General features: G+C 36.5%; 1 protein-coding gene across 3 annotated transcripts in view; it reads left to right on the top strand.

Moving 5' to 3' along the window:
• Positions 1–5,865: 5,865 nt before the first annotated feature.
• Positions 5,866–21,139, top strand: part of LOC115216706 (zinc finger protein 883-like) — a 44,274-nt gene continuing 29,000 nt past the window's right edge. The window contains exon 1 of one of the 3 annotated variants that reach the window (XM_036506790.1): positions 5,866–6,963. The gene's annotated coding sequence lies outside the window, so the exon portion shown is untranslated. Of the gene's footprint in view, positions 6,964–18,905; positions 19,225–19,520; positions 19,866–21,139 lie in introns of those variants that run through there. The other 2 variants (XM_036506789.1, XM_029786239.2) reach the window with 2 other exon arrangements.

Genomic DNA, 21,139 nt, shown 5'->3' with positions numbered 1-21,139 from the left:
AAATAAAGCTATTTGTCTTCACATATTTATATACTTCATAACTAAATTAGGTCAGGTAAAAACAAAGGATGTCTCCTCTCTAATCAGCTTTGTCTGATGAATGCCTTAAAAAAGGTTAGCTTATTCTCATAAAATTCTTAGAGCAACAGGCTAAAATAATAGATTGTTAAATGTGGATTCGATTTCAAATCTTGGCTTAGGTATTTGGTGACTGTTTGCTACATATCCATTACCTGAAATTCTGGCTAACTCTTTTTGTACTTGTAAAAATCTCTGTCCCCTAATTAAAGCTGGTTTAAGAAGATACTTCTTCACTGATGAAGTCTGAAACATGTAGCTGTCACATTGCCTGATAAGAAAGATTATATTCTTTCTACTGAGTATAAAAATCCAGTTTTCTGTGAAATGAAATTCTAATTTTTAAAAATTATCTCCTATTTTATTTGACAGTCTCTAACAGTTGCCATTGAGATTTTGTTTTCATTCTCAAACTAAAAGACAAATTTCAATTCACCAAGAATTTATTGTGTGTGCCATTCAATACATCACCACCTACTTGAATTATGAAAATTCATGGTATAGACCATTTGAATTATTTCCTTTGATCACTTTTGAAAGATATTTATCAACATAGGTGCAGGAGTGGCTGTGTGGTAAGTAGCTTGCTTACCGACCACATGGTCTTGGGTTCAGCCTCACTGTGTGGCACCTTGGGCAAGTGTCTTCTACTATAGCCTTGGACCGACCAAAGCCTTGTGAGTGGATTTGGAAGACGGAAACTGGAAGAAGCCCGTCGTATGTGTATGTATGTGTGTGTAAATATTTGTGCATCTGTGTTTGTCCCCCCAACATTGACAACCGATGCTGGTGTGTTTACGTCCCCGTAACTTAGCGGTTCAGTCTAAGACCCCGATAGAATAAGTACTAGGCTTACAAAGAATAAGCTCTGGGATCTATTTGCTCAACTAAAGGCGGTGCTCCAGCATGGTCGCAGTCAAATGACTGAAACAAGTAAAAGAATAAAAAACATAATTGTAATCTTTCTTTTTTGTTTTTTGAAATGTTTCTAATAATTTTATTTCCATCTAAATGTACATCTTTTAAGAACATTGTCATTTTATAAGATTCTGCTGGCAAATTGTTAAATTATCATAAACATTATTTATTTGAAGAAAATTACCAAAGAACTTTCGAGGCTAATGCAGAATCGCACCTCTCTTTGAAAAATGCATTTAAAAACAAAAAATTCCTTCAGATTCCTATTTTAGATGTCAGAGGTTACGAATATGCAAAAAAAAAAATAGTTTTTCAAATTTCACCCCCCCTCCCTGATTTAAAATTTTGATTTTGTTTACTTTAAAGAGATTTTAACGAATTGACGAGCATAAGCAAATCGAAATTAGATATAGACAAAAACATTAAAGTGAAAATTATTTGCATTTTACTTGTGTTGTACCTTAAATAATCGTAAATAATAATTAAATGTAAATTAAATATATACCATTTTATGAGAAACAAACATTAATGTTTAATAATTAATGTTATAAAGTTTAATAAGGGCTCAAATTTCACCCTCTCCCTCAATTTTAAATTTTGAACTTTTTTAATCATTTATTTATTAGTCTGTCTATTTATGCCTATACGTTTATCCATGTCCACCTATCTATCTGTATATGTCTATATATATATATATATATATATATATATATATATACATACATACATACGTCTCTTTATACACATATCTATATGCTTACTGAATTTTAAATTTTGATAACGTGATTTTATGCACATTTAGAATCTCCGTCATCAAAACCATAGGAATCCACTGAAAAAAAAAATCGGAAAGGTCTGTTTTTTTAGGGGTGGGGGTAACTGTGCACCAGGTCCATCGGAGAGACGGGGTGAGATTTGAAAAATTTTAAATATAGGGGAAGGGGAAGTTAAGGTGTGAGATTTTATATTTGGAAAAGGAGGTTTTTAAAAAAAATTTGAAAAATAGTTCAAATATTTTAATTAGGGGGAGGGGGGAATTTCAAAAGGTGTATTTTTTTTTGTATATTCGTAATCCCCGGCATTTAAGAAGTAGGAATCCGATTTTTTTTTTTTTTTTATGCAGTTTTCAAGGAGGGGTATGATCCTGCATTAGCCCCGAACTTTCTTTTTTTTCAAATCTTTCTGCAAAAACTCTATTGAAACCATTTGTGGGGGTAAAAAGAGTGGGGTGAGAAAAAAAAAACAATAGTTGGGAGTTGTATTTTATTAACAAGTGGTTTGATCTGAAGTCGTGTATTGAAAGTGAAAAATTGTTTGATCCCAGCACAGCAAGCTAATAAACCCTATTGGGCTACAAAACGTCTCCATTGTTAAGGAATAAAGGCATTCTTTCGATATAACTCGACAAAATCAAAACACTTCACTTCGGGTATTTCTGTGGAAGCAAATGGCAGTTCGATTCTGTTTTCTGCTTGGAAATTTGCGGATTTTGCATTCAAGTTTAAAATGAGACATTGCTGGCATAATTTCGTTATATCTATACTCCACAATTCACGGAGATACCTCAAGTGAAATGTCTCGGCCTTGTCGAGCTATATCGAAGGACTGCCGGAATAAAACAATAGCGGTTGTTACAGTATCGTCTTTGACTTTTCTACTTGTTTTATTCATTGGATGGTGGCCATGCTGGAGCACTGCCTTCAAGAGAATTTAATCGATCATATCGACCCCCATTTTCATATCAATCTGGTTCGGTTTTATCGATTTGGGATTAAACAACAACAACAAATACATATTCAATAATGTAGTTGCAGTTACATTATGTTTGGAAAAATGAAAAGTAGTATTGGTACTGTTAGAACACATTCAATCTTAAGTCTGTTGTTCATTAATTTGGTATCTTTTAACATATGAATTCATACGCCACGCAAAGCGGCCCATTGACCAACGACCAATACATAACGTATAAATTCTTGTGCCGGTCATCTTCTCAATAATCATTTAAGATATTATCCAGAGAAATATCATCACAACTCTGCTACATTTACCATATATTGTCGCTAAAATTATATAGTGGGTAGCAAAAAGAAAAAAAATTAACATTATTTAATTGTAATTCTGAATTAAGAATTTAATCTCGAGGACCTTTTTTTCGTCGTAACACGTGTGTGATTCTTCAAATCATATTTTTCTTACAAGTTATTTATTTCTAGGTCGACTGACTGAACAGACACGTGATCAAAGGTATCCCAGCCATGACCATCACGTATTTTAAAAAAATCTCATTGTCCAATGTGCCCTTGATTGCTAATTCTAATCATTTTAGTGACCACATAGAGGCTTCGTCGTAATTTGTTGACGGTGGTGGTGATAATGATGTTTAGTCCCCAAGCATCCTGAGAAAGCAAATTTATATTCAAAGATCTTCTAACCGTGACCATCACACCATTTATTCAGGAGATGTATCCAAGTCTACATTATCTAGCTTATCCTCCCTTTTTAAAGAGGGTAGGCAGTGTTCCTTTTAAGGTGGGCGCGTCTCACATTTTACAACCTGGAGCGAAAAAAATGCGCGTATATGGGTTTTCAAGATGAAATTGTACTTTTTAAAATTTTATTTAAGAAATTTGAGTGATGGTTACTCACATGGGTATGCACATACTTTGCAAAGGAACACAACATTTGCTTACTAGAAATTTTTTGCATACACCCACAGAGGGAACATAGACGGAAGGGTGTTAATTGAAGTAAATTTGGCTGTTGTTTTTAAATAGTCAGAGATGTTCCATCCTTGGCCATCCCATCTTTTGTGGATGTCTGAGATTACGACACGGGAGAGATTGGCAACTAGGAGCGACCATGTAACAACTTCCACTGAAACACGACATCTTTTTTACCTTTCTTTTTATTCTTTACTTATTTCAGTTCACTGAATTGGCCACGCTGGAGCACCGCGTTGAAAGGTGTCGAAGAAATTGACCCCGGTACTTACATGTTAGGGAATTTTGCTTTTCCAAGTCTGGTACTTATTCTATTGGCCACTTTCACAGTACCGCTAAATTACGTGGAGGTAAACAAACTAATACCGGTTGTCAAGCCATTGTGGGAAACTAACGCACACACATACATGTGTGTGTGACGAGCTTTCAAGGTTTCTCTCAACCAAATTCAATCACGAGGCATGATTCAGCCCGAGGCTATGAGGCTATTGTAGAAAATACTTGCTAAAGGTGCTGCACAGTGAGACTGTGAAAATCTATTAGTAATTCTATTCATTCCTAAGATTCATTTTAATAATGTAAACTGTTTCCAATACTTGACTGGTGCTTTTGTTTATTGATCGCAGAAGGATAAAAGACTAAGTTGGCTTCGAAGATTTGAACTCACTGATTCCGAACGTGGGGTATATGCCCCACCGATGGAGCCTGGGAAAATGTGGTGGGGCGTGAAGCTGTAGTTGCCAAGCACAAGGTTCTTATTAAAGTGATTCACTTTTTTTCTTAATCAATAATGTACTTCTTTTCGTACTCAGTACTTAATAAAAGAGTTACTTGTAGATTCTTTTGTATTAAATAATTGTGGTAAAATATTAAAAATTAAAAATTTTCCAATTACCTGTGGGGCATAAATTTTTCTGGGAAGTTTTAGTGGGGCCTGGGGGAAAATAGGTTGGGAAACACTGATCTAAATGCTACACAGTATTTTGTCAAAGGTTTTAAGTCTTCTGCCATTTATCAACATTGATGAAGGAGAGTTATTCCTGTTTAGCTCCAGATCAGCCCCAGTCAAGCAGAGCTATGCTCAAAGGCATTCCAGCCATGATTATACCGTCTTAATTGCTAATAGTGTTTCTAGGACAACTTTATACAATGTCCTAAATTTTTTTTGTTTGTTTTTAAGGGAATATTTGACTGCTATTAGTAGCTGGTGGAGCTTTCACAAAGAGCAGCGGTTTCCAACCTTTTCACTACCAAAGATCTTTATATATTTGAATTTTTCTTCGGATCCCAAGCTTTGGAAACTTCTCAAGATACCGATTTTACTAATAAGCTCATTTTCTCAATTTCACCTCTGTTTTGAAAGATACACGAAACTGAGTAATAATACACTGCTGCCTTTTAAAATTCTGAACACAACTCAAAAGTTTCTGTACTGTTTCTGCAGACTTCCTGGCAGAGCCATCTTAACAGTATTATAGGCACCGGGCAAAGCAATGCACTGTGGCCTCTCCCTACACAACCAGAGTATATAGAGATTAACATTGGGCTTCTTGACACATGATGCTGCCAAATAACTGTCTAGCATACCTATTGGTGGAAAGTTGATAGCTTTGACAGCATCCAACCACCCACCCATTTTCTCCACCCTCCGTCGGGACCTATCAGATGCAACTGTCATTACACTTTCTAGTTTAACTCCCAAGCGCGACCAACTAAGACTATGGATGTTATCCAACCGTCTTGTTCTTGGTTTGTCCCTAGGTCTCCCACTGGTTGGATCTGCTTGAAGAATCTGTCTTGCAACATTCTAATCATACGTTCTTAGCACCGGAGCTGTGGCCTCTCAAAGCAGAGAAATAGCGACACCATCTGGGGAGAATCCCTGACCGCCAAGCTTCGTACCCTGTTGAATAACGTTTCTCAGAGATTATTTAGAGAAATCCTATTTCTGCCACCTGTATTCGCGATCGTACTCTCTCAGTCATTACCCAACATTTATAACCGTAGGTGAGGTTAGATACGAAAACCAATTCGAAGATAAGTTATTATTATTATTATTATTATTATCAATCTCTCTCCTATTGATTGAATTCTGAAACTGGTGCGTTATTGTGCCAGCACCTGCATCTAATTCAATATCCTGCTTCCAATCACACTTGAACACGGTTCCGTGATACTTAAATCTCTTCGCTTAAACAATTGCTTCAGTGATTTTCTATTAATATGTAGGGCGTACTGGGAAGACTTTCTTAGGACCAATGTCTCAATCTTTGCATTACTAATTCTCATCCTTGTTTTAAAGCACTCAGCAGCAAGTTCAACAGAAATACCAGTTTGGTGCCTGGGGTAAGACCACGAAAAACTGCAATATGAAAAGGGTTCGAAAGAATAATCATACTGCACCGTCCGTCGCGCAGTTTAGCGAGGGTTGCATTCGGACCTTAGCTACAGAGGTCAGTTCCAAAAATATATTGTAGTCTTCTCCCAATGCCAGTACAACCAACAATAAGTTTGCAACTTGTTCTGGGAGGCGTGGAGTGGGAACACAAAGAATGCGTGTCCCCCCCCCCCCGAAGTGAGTTCAGGAGGGAACAACTGTTAGTGATTGGGATTTGGAATGTCACAACTCTTACGGGTAAAGAGCGGGAACTAATGGAGAAAGCCAAACGCTACTGGTTAGATATAATCAGTGTCTCCTCTACAAGGTTCAGTGGTTCAAGTACCGTAGATTTTGGTGGAGGTTGCAAACTAATCTATGCAGGTGTGGTGCCAACTATGTTTGCATAGCTAAGCACAAGCACTCGGCTGTCGGATTGTGTTATGGAGTGGATTTCAGCTTAAGCTGAAAGAAGGCCCGCTGTGGTTCTTGCAGATATATACACCAAATACAAATCCTTCCTTGACGAAGTTACTGCAGTTTTAGATGTAGTTAAGACCTAGCCATTTGTCCTACAAGGAGATTTCGATGCAGACGTTGGCTGTGACGGCAGTGATGATAAAATTAGTGTTGTCCACGCAGTACCTTGTAGTTATCTCCCTTATCTGTCCTCTACTCTGTTTGCTGAAGTTAAAAACACATCGGACCTTATTTTAGGCTATTATTAACTAAGATCCCAAGGGAACTTCATTAAATACTACTGCAAAAAAACTACATGATCATCTTATATTGGCAGCTGAATTAAAATTAAGACTACTTTGTCTGTTCACACATCTTGAGCTCATATGAACCTTCATTTATGTTCTGTCTGTAAGTATTTCGTTGTTTTGTTTACATTCTTGTTGATAAACATTTGCTATTTTTCGCTATACATAGTATCCGCCTTCCATGCATTCAAATGCTAAGTTCTCTTCTGCCTTCTTAATGTTTCATTTGTTGAAAGTTTTCCATCTTGTGAAAACCTTAACATAACTTTAGATATTTTTAAAAAGTATTTCCATGTTTTGCACGTGGTAGTAACACTAGAAATGTTTTGTGTGGGTGTGCCGTTTCGCTGTGGTGGTGGGCGTACACAACACATTCCGTGTTTATTTACCTGTGTAACCAAGGGTATTTAAGTGGCTTTCAGAATAGATGTCCCATATTTCAGAGGTAGAAAGAGATAACCGACGGAGGAGAAAATATATAAATAATTAAAATTTTTGGAAAAAAAAAAAAAAAAATTTAATCATAATTACTGTTGCCTGTAATAATACTCGCTACTTAAAATAAAAGCAAAAAGTAACTTTCTCCTCGTGGTATGTGGGTCATTTTTCCTAAATTCCGCCGGTTTTTCGACACCAATTCTGTTCCCGTCCAATTTTCATCTTTTTTTTTTATACTTATTCTCTTATATTTAAAGGGCATACCTACACAAATTCCCCCTCCCACTTTATTTCCTCATAACTTCCAGAAAAATGGGTATCTATCAATAAAACTTTTTTTCAAATACGCTTCGGTTGGTGTACATTCCTTTTATCTCGGAATTCGTTGTGAAAAAATTTTTTCCGAGTGGTTAGGAGAGAAGTTTCGGAAAATTCACACGAGTCGATTGTGTTTCCTTATAACTTTAAGAAATTGGGTATTTTTAAATGAAATTTTCTACAAAATACCTTTCAGAGTGAATAGTTTACGAATATATCGGAATTTAATGTAAAAAAAAAAAAAAAAGAAAAGTGATGAGCACACACACATACATACTAATACACATCAATTTTTTTCGAAATTTCAAGTTTCATATGACGTGTGCAAGCCCGCCAGTTTTTTTTTTTTATTCCATGCTAAATTTCAATATAATCGTAGTCTACACAATCTAAAAAGTATTTGTACAAAATTTCATTTAAAAATACTCATTTATAGAAAGTTATGAAGAAATAAAGTCAACTCGTGTGAATTTTCCGAAACTCCTCTCCCTACGTCGGAAATATTTTTTTCACGAAACGTATTTGTAAAAAATTTCATTAAAACATATCCATTTTTCTGGAAGTTATGAGGAAACAAAGTCAGTGGGTAGATACACTTGTGAATGTATACCATTTGATATATGGACTTTCAGGAATATTATTTTTATGCAAAAACTAGCAGTATCGCCCGGCGTTGCTCAGGTTTGTAAGGGAAATAACTATAAAGCATTTTTAGAGAGTTATAGCCCAAAAATAGCAAAAAAATGGGAAAAAAAATTATGGTAAATTTTTTTGAGAGTTAAAAAAGGTCGAGTTGCGTCCCCTAGACAGTCTGTGGTTTGTGTTTCTGATTCTCAACCCCATGTCGAATTTATCGATTTTTTTCAGAACTGGGGGAACTTTTCAAAATTTTCGCTGCGTTAGTTTCGAATTATGACATTGGGCTATGTGTGTGTCAAGTTTCATCAGAATCGGTTGAAAGCAGTGGTCAGGGTGAGGGTACAACCAAACAGACACACAGAAACACACACAGACAAACTGCCGTTTATATAGAGAGAGATATATTCAGTTACAATCAGTTTGAGCTGTAGTACTAATGCACCAGCTGGCTCCTAGGTTCTTTGGTTTGGGTAGAACATCCTTTTTCTTTTCCACCAATTTGAAGAGGCCCTGAAAAGGAACATTGATGCTGCTCTTTCTTTCTGACTAAGTAAAAAATAAAATCAGTTTGTAGACCTCATATGGTCTTATCAGTTGTATAACTTGCTATAAATAATAGTCACCAAATCTTCCTCAACACAAGGCCGTCTTGGATAGTATACTCCTGTCAGAGCTGGTTCAAAGTACTGGCAACTCAGGCAGTTGCCCAGGGTGCCCTGTTGCCAAGGAGGACGTGAAAAAGACAAGGAAATTTCTATGACTATCTGCTTGCACACACTGAAGCTCAGCTTGCCTGGGGTGCCAGCAACCCTAGGGCCAGCCCTGACTCCTGCATGCAGTGGATCTAGGTTAAATACTGGATAGTCAGGGCAGTTATGCTACTAAGTCAAGGCTGACCTGGGGCCAAACAACAGTAATAACTAATGGAGAATCCTTTATGTGGTCACTTGACTTTCTAGAAATAGCAGTCAAATCTCTCTTAAATCATAATTTACTGTCTTTAAAAATAAATAAAGGATTTTTTGGATACATGATGTTTGAAAAAAAAAATAAAAAGCAAGGTGAGATTCCTTTTTATCAATCATAGAGATCAGCTTGATCAGATCTGACCTGCAGCTAAATGATATTGCATCCTTGAGTGTCTTTAGCAGACTTCACTCTGTTGCAAGTATTTGCCCACACACCTGCTTCCCTTTTTGTAGATAATTACATGCTGATGTTCAACTGCATGAATCTCATCAGTCTTAGAGGGTCTGTGAGGGACATGAGTACTGTCTGTTCTATCTTGACTATCTTATAAAAATATAAAGGTGATCGGCAGAATGAGTAGTGTCAAGCAAAATGGTTTGCACTATTTAACCCTTTAGCATTTAAACTGGCCATATCCGGCCAAAGGTATTCTGTCTGTTTATGTTCAAACTGGCCAGATCTGGTCTCTCACACCAACCCTACAATATCGTTTTAAAAATTAATAGCTACCTCATCAAAATCTCATAGCTACAAGATAATGCATGATTAGTTCAAAACAATGTGGATGAATAAGCATTAATTTTGGTAGAATAATGCAAACATTAAAGGGTTAATGACATTTCTTTGCATTCCATGTTCAAATCCCAAGAGATTGACTTTGCTTCTCATTATTTGAGGACTAGTAAAATTTAGGATGTTTGCCCCCATTCCCAAATTTATGGTATTGCACTGAAGTTAGATATAATTATTTATGAGTATTAAAAGAGTTGACAGAAGCGCCATGTGGGTAGATGATTCAATCATGTCCATTGTTCTAGGAAAAAGAACATTTCACCATTTTAGCAATTTCATTCAATTAGGTGAAGCTTTTGATCTTTCAATATGTCTTTCACCAGTTTTATTTGGACCAATGAGAAACCATTATACTGGGAGTCATTTTGGTTATATGAACAAAATGCAAACCTGTCTTACATTCTTAGCTCTTTCCTCAGCATCAGACATGCTTGCGCAAGTTTTTTCTTGTAGGTTTTTTATTTTACTTCAGTAATGCAATTTGCTCACTCTGAAAAAAAAGCACCAATGATATTTCTACTCTCTTTCAGTTGTACCAGTAGGAAGTACATTTTAACTGAACAAAACACTGAATAGCATTATCTCTTGCCAACTGGTCACATATATTAATGATACTATTTACATAACTCATGAATTATCCAATTTACTTGTACAAACATGATAAACATATTTCTCTACAAGACGTTTATGTACAACCAAACTTTTATTGATGTTATATTTTGCGTATTATTTCTTTAAAGTGTAAATTAATTATTTCATACTTCTGTTTGTTCATGTTGCTATTTGCTTCTCAGATCTTTTAGATGTATTGTTTAAATTCTCAACTACAAATATAATGTAATATATATTGATTTCTCATATTGAAACATTACACAAAGTTTGGCAGAGGATGTATTTGATTAATCAATGCTAGTACTTGATAGGTGCTTTATTGTATCAAACTCGGAGGGATAAAAAGCATAGTTTACCCTAGTGGGATTTGAACCCAGACAGAGACTGTAATAATTCTACCCATCCACTCCCTTATGTATGAGTGTGTGTATGTGTGCGTGTGTGTGTGTGTGTGTATCATTGTAAACTGCTACAAAGGCAAAGGAGATACCTAAGAGCACAGCAACTATAGAGGAATCAAACCAGCTTCTGAAGGTCATGGAGAGAGTCATAGCCCAATTGATCCAAGATAGAGTAGACCTAGATGAGATTCCTTTTGGCTTTGTGCCAGGAAGAGGCAACACAAATGCAATCTTCCCAGCAAGGCAACTGTAAGAGAAATACTTGGCTAAAAATAAACTGCTATATTGTGCACTCCTGAAGCTCTGAGACTTTTTTTTTTTTCAGGAGAGACATTTATTAATTTCAAAGAAGTGCAAAACACTAATCTCCTTCAAAGTTGTATCCTTTGACTTCAATGCATTTGTAGTGCTCCAGCAACTTTGTGAAGGCCCCAGGGAAGTCCTCCAAAGTGAAGGTGTCCAGGGCCCTTGTCACAGCTGCCTTCATCTTCTCAATGTTTTCAAAATGGCTGCTCCTGAGGTTCCCTTTCAGTTTGGGAAAGAATAACCTAAAGTCACAGGGAGCATAGTCTGGACTGTAGGAAGGGTGAGGAACAGTTTCAATGCCCATATCTGTCAAATAGTTGGTTACCAGAATAGAATTGTGGATGGGAGCCAGGGTGCTGCCATCGGGCACTTTGTCTCTTGGTTTCTGGATCATAACAGTATATCTAACTTTTGTCACAGTCACCAGATGCTTAAGTACTCTTGGACTGGAGGTAATGGACTCAACTATCTCCTTGTTCTCACCAATGCATCTTTTCTTCTGTTTGTCACTGAGCGCCCTGGGAACAAACTTTGCACAAATTTTGTGCATGTTCAGATTTTCATGAATAAATCTGTGTAGAGTTGCCACACCAGACTTTATGCTTATTGTTTTTATAGACAGTCTTCATCCAGAGAACTGAATAATATCAACCGGCTCTGATGTTCTGATGCCTCACTCCCTCCCACACCTCTCATTGTCTCTTGCCTCCTCTCTGCTGTCCTTAAATCACTTGTGCCAGCAGAAAAACAGATGCTTAGCTTATACAAGTCAATCCATGACCAGTCTGGATCATTTCATAATTTTCTGTGGCATTTTTACCCTGTTTATCACAAGATTTATTGCATGACAAATTGCATTCACATTCTGACTTCATTCTGCAAACTTATCAGCTGTGACAAGCGGTGTTTAGTAGTGTATGTTTAAAGTGCTGTTACAGTTGTCTCCTTCAATCTGGTAAAAAAAAAATTGGTTGGTCAGATTATTAAATGTATAGTATTGCTATACTACAATTAGAGTCATCTAGGACAGTTATGATTACCTCTTCTAAAAAAAAAAAAAGGCTCAAAATCTCTGGATGCACCTTGTATTGTTGATTTGGGGAAAGTAGTAAAAAACATGGTACTTTGGTACCTTCAGGGAAATTTCTTTACACAGTATGCAGAAAAGGAGTAGTTATGAACTCCATATGCTGCAACCTATGTAATCTATAGTCACACAAGAGGTGCAATAGAATCACAAGTAAACTATCAGAGAAAGCAAGCTTCATATATGATAGAGGCATTGGGGATGGATGTACACTGAGCACACCAAAATAGATTTTATTAAACACCTGAATCACTCACTAGAAGTAGTCAATAGTTTTCATTATCTAGGAGATGTAATTAGCAGGGAGGTGACTGCTCCGAAAGTATAGTAGCCAGGTTAAGCTGGAAAAAGTTCAGTGAGTTTCTATTGCTCCTGGTGACAAAAGATTTTTCCTGCTGAGTGAAGGAGAGATTGTACGATGCCTGTGCTAGAACTGTGATGTTGCATGTTTATGAGACATGAGCCAGGAATATAGAGGACAACTTGGACTTGAGAAAAGTAGAAAGAAATGCAGTGAGCATGCTCCATTGGGTGTGCAATGTGTGCAGGAATGACATAGTGCAAATGTGCTGAGAGAAAAACTGGGTATAAGAGGAATCAGATGTAGTATGCAAGAAGAATGACTGTTTGTATGACTCTTGTGTTAGAACAGCAATGCTTGACAAAACAGGAAAGAAATGAAACAAGCATACTTCATGGGACGTGTAAGTGCTTATGAACAACATAGTACAAATGTACTGAGAGAAAAACTGATCATAAGGAGAACGAAAACTACTTTGGCATGAATATGTCATGTATATGGGCTTTCAGTTTCCATCTACCAAATCCACTCACAAGGCTTTGGTCAGCCTGAGGCTGTAGAAAATCTGCCTCAACAAATTTTGTTTGATCCATACAAGCATTGAGAAGTGGACATTAAGTGATGATGATGTTGACAATCAGCCCTACACACACAAGCACACTCAGATGTGAAGTTACATAAGTGAGTCAAGGACCAAGAGTTTATGAATTGTACTTATCTAACTAAATTGTAAATCCACTTTAAAAAAACAAACTCTTTCTCTTTCTCTCTTCCTGTATGTATGTATGTATGTATGTGTGTGTGTGTGTGTACATATGTATGTGTGAGTGCGTGTGTGTGTGTGTGTAAGATGATCTTAATGTGTTTCCAGTAGTGGAAATGGGTGAAACATCAAATATCTCATATTCACAGCTGTATATTTAAAGTGGTTATGTTTTATAGATTTATTGATGTAATCTTAAACATGGTTGGTTTTCTTTTTAAGGGTCATAAAATATTGATTTATGACACAAGCTCAAAGGAAGAATAGCTTATTATATTGACCCCCCCAGATATTAGTATTGAACAGTTTTACAGCTCCAGAAGGATAAAAAGCATAATTGGGCTTGGAGGGATTTGAACTCAGTAAAGAGATGTAACCAAAGCAACAGTTGTTAGCACTTTGGGCTACTTATTCTGATGCGTTGTAGTGCACCTGAACACTGTATACAATAAGTTCATTCTATTATCTTATATAATAAGTTCGTTATTGTATTATTAGAAGAGGCAAAGTTGTGAGGAAGCAGCCCATCTTCGGGCTAGAATTTAAAGAGTGTTGAATGATAAGTTGATGGCTTCTTATAGGACATGGTTTCAGGCTTTCATGTGTTTGCACAGCACCATCTTAGGTGTAGGAGCAGCACTTCAATAAAAGTCCAATATAAGCTTTGTAAGAGGGTCAACAACTCTTTGGAACTAAGGTATATTCTGGCTTTGAAGAGGACTGCTTGACTTTAAGATTCAGTTTTTACAATTGTCATTGTCATCATCATCATCACCACCACCATCATTTCTATCATCATCGTTCACCCATGCTGGCATAGGTGAAGTATATGACCACCACTAAGAGAGGAGTATCAGTAATTGTAAGGCATTTCTAGCAATATTTACTTCTCTTCTTTTGTCCACTAATCTCAAAATACAGAAATTCAAAAGTTGATCTTTGGTTTTGTTTACAGAAAAATCTCTTTAGTATTTGCTCTGTCAATTTAAGATTAAAGTAACACAAAATCTTGCTACCCCACATACTCTTCCTATTAATGGAAAATAAAAATCTGCTACAAGCCTGGACTGGCTGATGTGGCCAGAGCTTATCCAGAATTTCAAGGTGTATTGGCTGAGAGTACAAGACTTCTCCTGAACAGGATGTCAATCTGCTGCAGGATTAAGTCCCCTGGAAGTGCCACTGGTGCTCATTTTCAACCGAGTGTTTTGCTCAAGGATACAATACATTACCTAGTTTGAGAAATGAACCTACAATCTCACTATTATGAGCCTGACATACTCATCTTTAATTCATATGTCTTGCACTATTTAATAGAAGTGCTACAAATGTGAAGGCACATGGCTCAGTGGTTAGAATGTCAGGTTCACTTCCTGGACTGCGCTGTGTGTTGCGTTCTTGAGCAAGACAATTTAATTCATGTTGCCAGTACCGCCTGACTGGCCTTCATGCCGGTGGCATGTAAAAGCATCCACTACACTCTCAGAGTGGTTAGCATTAGGAAGGGCATCCAGCTGTAGAAACTCTGCCAAATCAGATTGGAGCCTGGTGCAGCCATCTGGTTTGCCAGTCCTCAGTCAAATCGTCCAACCCATGCTAGCATGGATAGCGGATGTTAAACGATGACATTGCTCCAGTTCACTCAGCTGTAGAAATGAGTTACAATGTCACTGGTGCCAAGCTGTATCAGCTTTTGCCTTTCCCTTGGATAATATTCATGGCGTGGAGAGTGAAGGCTAACCGGTGTGTGTGGGCAACTGCTGGTCTTCCATAAACAACCTAGCCTGGACTTGGAGGGAACTTTCTAGGTACAATTCCATGGTCATTCATAACCAAAGGGTAATTTTACCCTTTACAAATGTGACTGACACATGGTGACAGAAATAACACATTCAACAAACCATATATGTAGTCATGAGCAATAATGGTGTTCTGTGAAAAAAAAGCAACCCATCGGTTTAGGTTACTAATCTTTTTATAAGCAGGCCAGGGAAACTCTGTATAGCCACTCACGTTGTCAGAAATAGAAGCCAAGTTTCCTTAAAATTACGTAATGTAGTTTTAGATATCCTTAGAAAATTTAAATGGTCAAAGCTGGTTTGCCTTCAGTTATAAGATTGTATTGGTCAATGTTGGTAATCTAAATGATGTTAAACAACAGCAACTGCTGCTGCTGCTACTACTACTACTGTCACAAACACTAGAAAAGGTGTGAGTCTCTATGTAGTTGATTTACTTGCTAGAATTTGTAGTCAAATTTCCTTAAGATTGCACCTTTTGTCTTAACAGAAAGACACATTAGATATGATGTACTCCCAGATACACATTGTCAAAATAAAAATATAAAAAAAGACACACAATGTTCATATCTGGAACATCATCGGAATAAGAAAAAGTAATGCTTTTGTGGATTGCACATAGTCATTTGACTACCTGTGCTCCATGGATCTGCTTCATTGGGATTGCTTGGGGCTAAATAACAACTACAGCAACCAGAAAAGGTAACTCTGTTAATGAAGCAGATTCTTTTGTTAGACAAAGGGCTCTGCATACAACATTAGCCAATGTTTTGTGACATGGCACATGTCTGTCTTCATTTCATACTTCCAGTCCAGTTTTGGTTGACACAGACCATCTGTAACCTATCTTGATTATATCTTTGTTTTCACAAAGTTAATAGATAACAAGGTTGGAATTTGTAACGTAACCCAGAAGGACCATTGATTATTTTATATGTATTTAGAACATGATTTTGTTGAATTTATCTGTTGCTGGCCTTCTTTGAATAGACCTATGAGCAAAGGTGTTCTGACCTTGTCACATCTACCCTACTTCCAAAAAAAGTGTACCCCAGACTACATTAACCAATGAGCTGCTTTTCTTTGATAATAAAATAATAATAATAATAATAATGAAATTATTGTATACAGTGTTCAGGTGCTCCACAACTTGTCAAAAAGTGCATATAAAGTATATGCAGTAATATACAAATGTCTGGAAAGCGAACAGTGTATGAGTCAGATACATGCTTGCGTGTGTATGGAAGGGAGAAAATCAGGTGTAGTGTTGGCGAATCTCAGAAAGCTTTGGAAGTTTTGAAGGATGCAGTGCTCCGACAACTAACAACTGATGCTGGCAGTTTGTTCCATGCTTCAGCAACTCTCAGCGTGAAAAAAAGGTTCTGAAAGTCCTTGGGAACTGTGCTGTTTTCTGATATGATGGCCTAAAGAAGATTTGGCTGCTATTTGTAGCAGGTCAAGAAGTCACATATAGAGACTTCTTTGTTGGTTCATTAAATGTGTCACTTTGAATATGGAAGCAGACTTATGGTCAACGGCATTTCAGTTATAAACATCCTTTTTTATATGTAGAGAATACAGAGCTCTACATTATTTAATGTATCTTTTTTGTTTTTCAACTTTAAAGCTAAATTTAAGGGAGATTTAGTTGCTATCTCTTGCAGTTTAAGCAACAAGGTAGAGGTTCCATTGTTGATATATGAAAGCTTGATCTATCAACTATGTCCACATTATATCAGTGGTTCTCAACCAGTTTTTACCTATGGACCCCTTTGAATCCTATTTTATTCAGGTAGACCCTCACAGCCATTCGATGTTTAAAGAATCTTGTTATATTTTTATGATCAAGTATTATTAGGAATTGCATAAAATAAATTGTTAAATTATTTTGTGTATTGTAGAAGTACAACCAATTTATTGCACATAAATTTTGAACAACAGAGTCTTATGTGGACCCCAAGGATCATATGGACTCTGGTGGAGAACCACTGCTATACATGAAGAAATATTTATTAGTTCAGCCAGACTTAAAAACATAAGTTCCCTATTTATATTTTCTATTAACAAGCTGGAGTTCTTTTAATAATTTTTATTTTAATTCTTCATTTCTTTATTTGTTATTATTGTTTAACCCCAAGTTGGTTCTGACTGTTCAAACCTAAACAAAGATGTTAAAACCATGCCCATCCCATGGACTACTTCAGAATTAGTGGACTCTACACAATATTATCAGAGGTGATCTTTTCGAAAAATGATAGGGGATAAGTTTGAAAGAGATTTGACTGCTATTTCAGGCAGGTTGCGTAACCATATAGAAGTTCCCTTGTTGTTTAGCCCCAGGTCAATTCTGGTTGAGCAGATCTATGATCAAAGACATTGCAACTGTGATCCTTATTCCTCTGTGTATTACTCTCTATGGAACCAAATATTTTGCAGTTTTGTAAAACATTCAGCATTGCTATATATATATATATATATATGTGTGTGGATAAGGATTGTTCAGTGATGGTCTGAATCAGCAGGATGTGGATTGGTAATAAAGACAAGAATTATAATGTTGGTGTGGCATGAAATGAAGTAGAGTGACATTTTGCATAGAGCCATTTATTGGAGAAGGAAATGGGGATTACAAGAACTTGACCATGTTGCAAAATATGGACAATTTGTGTGTGTCTAGAATAATATAGTGTGTATGTGTGTGTGTGGTTATTCACACCACACTTTGAATTGTTTGAAATACATACCACTGAAAGAATGTGTGTTAGTATATGTTTGTGTGTTTGTGGTTATTTCCATTGTACATCATAGTTGAATTGCTTAAAACACATACCATTACAAGAATGTGTGTGTGTGATTATTCACATTATACTTCACAGTAAAATGCTGCAAGAATGTGTATGTGTGTGTGTGTTCAGGCACCACCAAGATTCAAGGGAAACCTATTTAGTAATATTGAGTCAGTCGGCTAAAGACTCTTATTTTTCCACCACTCCTTCTTTTACAAAGAGGGGGCATTGTGCCAAGTGAAAAGAGAGAATCAATACTGCAGTGTGAGAATAGCAAGCAGTGAAGTTCCCCCACACCAGTTAACTGAGTCCACGACCCACTTTTCATTCTCATATGAAGCCATTTCACTCCACTTCATGATTGCCCTTGAGAAAGGGACACACGTCACACACTCCCATTACCTCCCCCTATCACTCCCTCTCCTGTTTCTCTCTCTCTCTCTCTCTCTCTCTCAATAAATCCGGGGTTTTGTGCCGTCTGTGTAAGCGATCGATATTATTGCTGTGTGAAGGCAAGCTGGTCTAAATGTTTATAACACTATACACTTTGATGTCTGACGCACACACACGCAGACACACATGTGTGAGCACGCACGCACTTCTATATTCAAATCCCGCCGGGGTCAGCTCTGCCTTTGAATCCTGTGTAGTCGATAAATAAATATTATTATTAATCTAATGTGGTCGATTCAATTGACTGTATGTACTCTCCATCACTTGCAAAATTTGGCCCTATGCCGAACAACAACAGAAACAACAATAATCAATAGTGTTACTTTAATCCTCTGGTGCGTGCAGTGATGTGGCAGTAATCGATTCTGTGTTCGGATTCCGATTCGAAGTTTCAATGCCTTCGATTCAGTTATGCTACTAATCATCTCGGAAAAGGCAGGAGCATTATAAAATCTATCTGTCTGTCCCGTAAAAATAACACAAACTACATATTTAATAAACCTTTATATTTAAATGAAATAAAAATAATAAAGTTATCTCCCTTGAATTTCAACTCCGATTAGAATCAATAAGTCCACTTTGGAAATAGTTACTCTTCTTACAGTCACACGCCGATTCATATATTCTGTGTACAGTCACTTACTCATTTACTTTCTTCCCTCCACATTTCTGTATTTTGTTTTCTAAATTATTCTGTTGGCTGTAACTTTACTTACGGCGAAGTCGACAACGTTATTGATCTCACATTACGGTGATTGATTTCGATGAATTTTTTTTTTTTTTTAATACTAAACGATTATATAGTCATGTCTATCTATCTCGAAAGCGGGTTCAAATCCGAGCAACATCATTGTAATCTGCTAGATATTTTATCGATCACTTTGGGAAAAAATGAAGAAGCATAACCAAAGACATTAAGGTATATTTTGAAATTTACTATTTCCCCCTCTTTATATATATATATATATATATATATATATATATTTACTTATAGTAGATTGCAGTCAAATTTAATTTACGCGCGCGCGAACACAAACATATATATGAATGAATGAGAAGTGCAATATTTGTTTATTGATTTTTTTTTCATAATTTATTCGAAAGCAAAAATCCAGGGGTCGATAAGACAAGCACCAATATTACACTGGGGTTGGTTGATTCAATCGACTCGGTATTCCTCTCCACCTTACGAAAATTGGCCTAGTGCCTAAGAAAGAAATTACATGTCTGTGTGTCTGTGACTCATGTCTTTGTTCTGATCTCTGTATGTTGTTGTTGTTGTTGTTAGTGTTGATGCTGCTGCTGATGGTGCTGCTGTAGTTATCTCCCCTGTCTGTCCTCCGTGTTTGTTGAAGTTAGAAACATCTCGGCCTTTAATAATGGCTCGACATTCTCAGAGATCCCAAGGGAACTTTATTCAAATTACAAATGTACAAAACTACTTCATTCTCTTATATGTCGGCTGAATTTTAAAAAAGTACTATACGAAAATCGAAAGAAAAACAGCTTCATCTATTCACGCCTCTTCACCTCACTTCAGCATCCATTCATGTTCTTTCTGTAAGTATTTCATTGTTTTATTTACATGACACATTCTCTCTCTTTCCCCCTCTCTCTTTCTCTCACTCTTTCTCCCGCTCTCTGTCTTTCTCTCTCTTCTCTTCTCTCTCTCATCAAGCCCGGTGTCTACCTTTTGTTCGTTCAAATGTCAGATTTTTTCTCACCCTTAACACTGTTTTTCTGTGTCTTTATCACCATCGGATTTTTTTTTATTTCGTTAAACCAATGTGGAAGCCCTTACTAACCTCGGCCTTTCTCGCGCACCAGTGTAAGGGATTTCTTATTAAATTTAATGACTTCTACAGGAGAGGTTTATAATATCTGTAACTCTGCCGATTTGGGACAAGCGTAAAAATGTCCGTAGATCGCTTGGTCAACGAAGATATTAATCGCAAGAGTGGTACTGGTGCGGACACAGTAATTATGTAGAAACTAGGGTAGTAAGAGAAATATAAAGGGAAAATATGAGTAAAGCAGAAAACATTTTTTTTTTTAGTTTAAGACAAGGTCATTTTTCTGAGGTTGGAGGTGTAGAGTCAATCGTTTCGACCTTATATTTTTATAGACCTCTCGATTTCTTTTTTCTAATTTTCAACAGAAGTCGATCTTGGCTGAATTTGAACTTAAAACCGCGAAGCTAAATAGAAATACTATGAACAATTCTAAGAAGCGATTTACTATCTTAGATATTTTCAGTAATATTTTTTATTTTGAAAAATTTTGACCGGGGGACAAAGAAAGAGGGAAAATATGTGATTGCATGCATCTTTGTTTTTGAAATTTGTGTTGTTGTTGTTATTATTATTGTTATTGTTAATAATAAACTCCCTTCAAATTGCTAGAATTATTATTAATTTATTTAACACAAACAAGAAAAAATCTGCTATTTGTCCAGATGCATCTGAATTTCAGAAAATTTCATTTCAGATTGTACCCACCCACCTGAAATTGGTTTTCTCTTTTTTATATCACCGGGTCAATATTTCGCGGCTTCCGACTTAAGGCTTGCCAAACCTTCTGCTAGAGATTTTGTTTTTGAAAGAGAACAATAATCGGTTTTTATGCTATGTATTTATTGATTGATTCAGTCGCATCAGATCACACAACATAGCCAAAATGGCTGCATAATAGCCGGGTTATGTTACCCATATCGATTCTGTCTTGGATAATGATGCCTATTGATTTCTACCACTTAAAGATTTGTTTTATTCGAACACACATATATATATATGTGTGTGTATAGTTTGAACTCAGGTGGTTATTACATTCCTCTG

Source organism: Octopus sinensis, linkage group LG10, assembly GCF_006345805.1.
Source record: "Octopus sinensis linkage group LG10, ASM634580v1, whole genome shotgun sequence".
NCBI classification, from domain to species: Eukaryota; Metazoa; Mollusca; class Cephalopoda; order Octopoda; family Octopodidae; genus Octopus; species Octopus sinensis.
The sequence above is the reverse complement of the archived record's forward strand: the minus strand, read 5'-3'. Positions and strand labels throughout refer to the sequence as shown.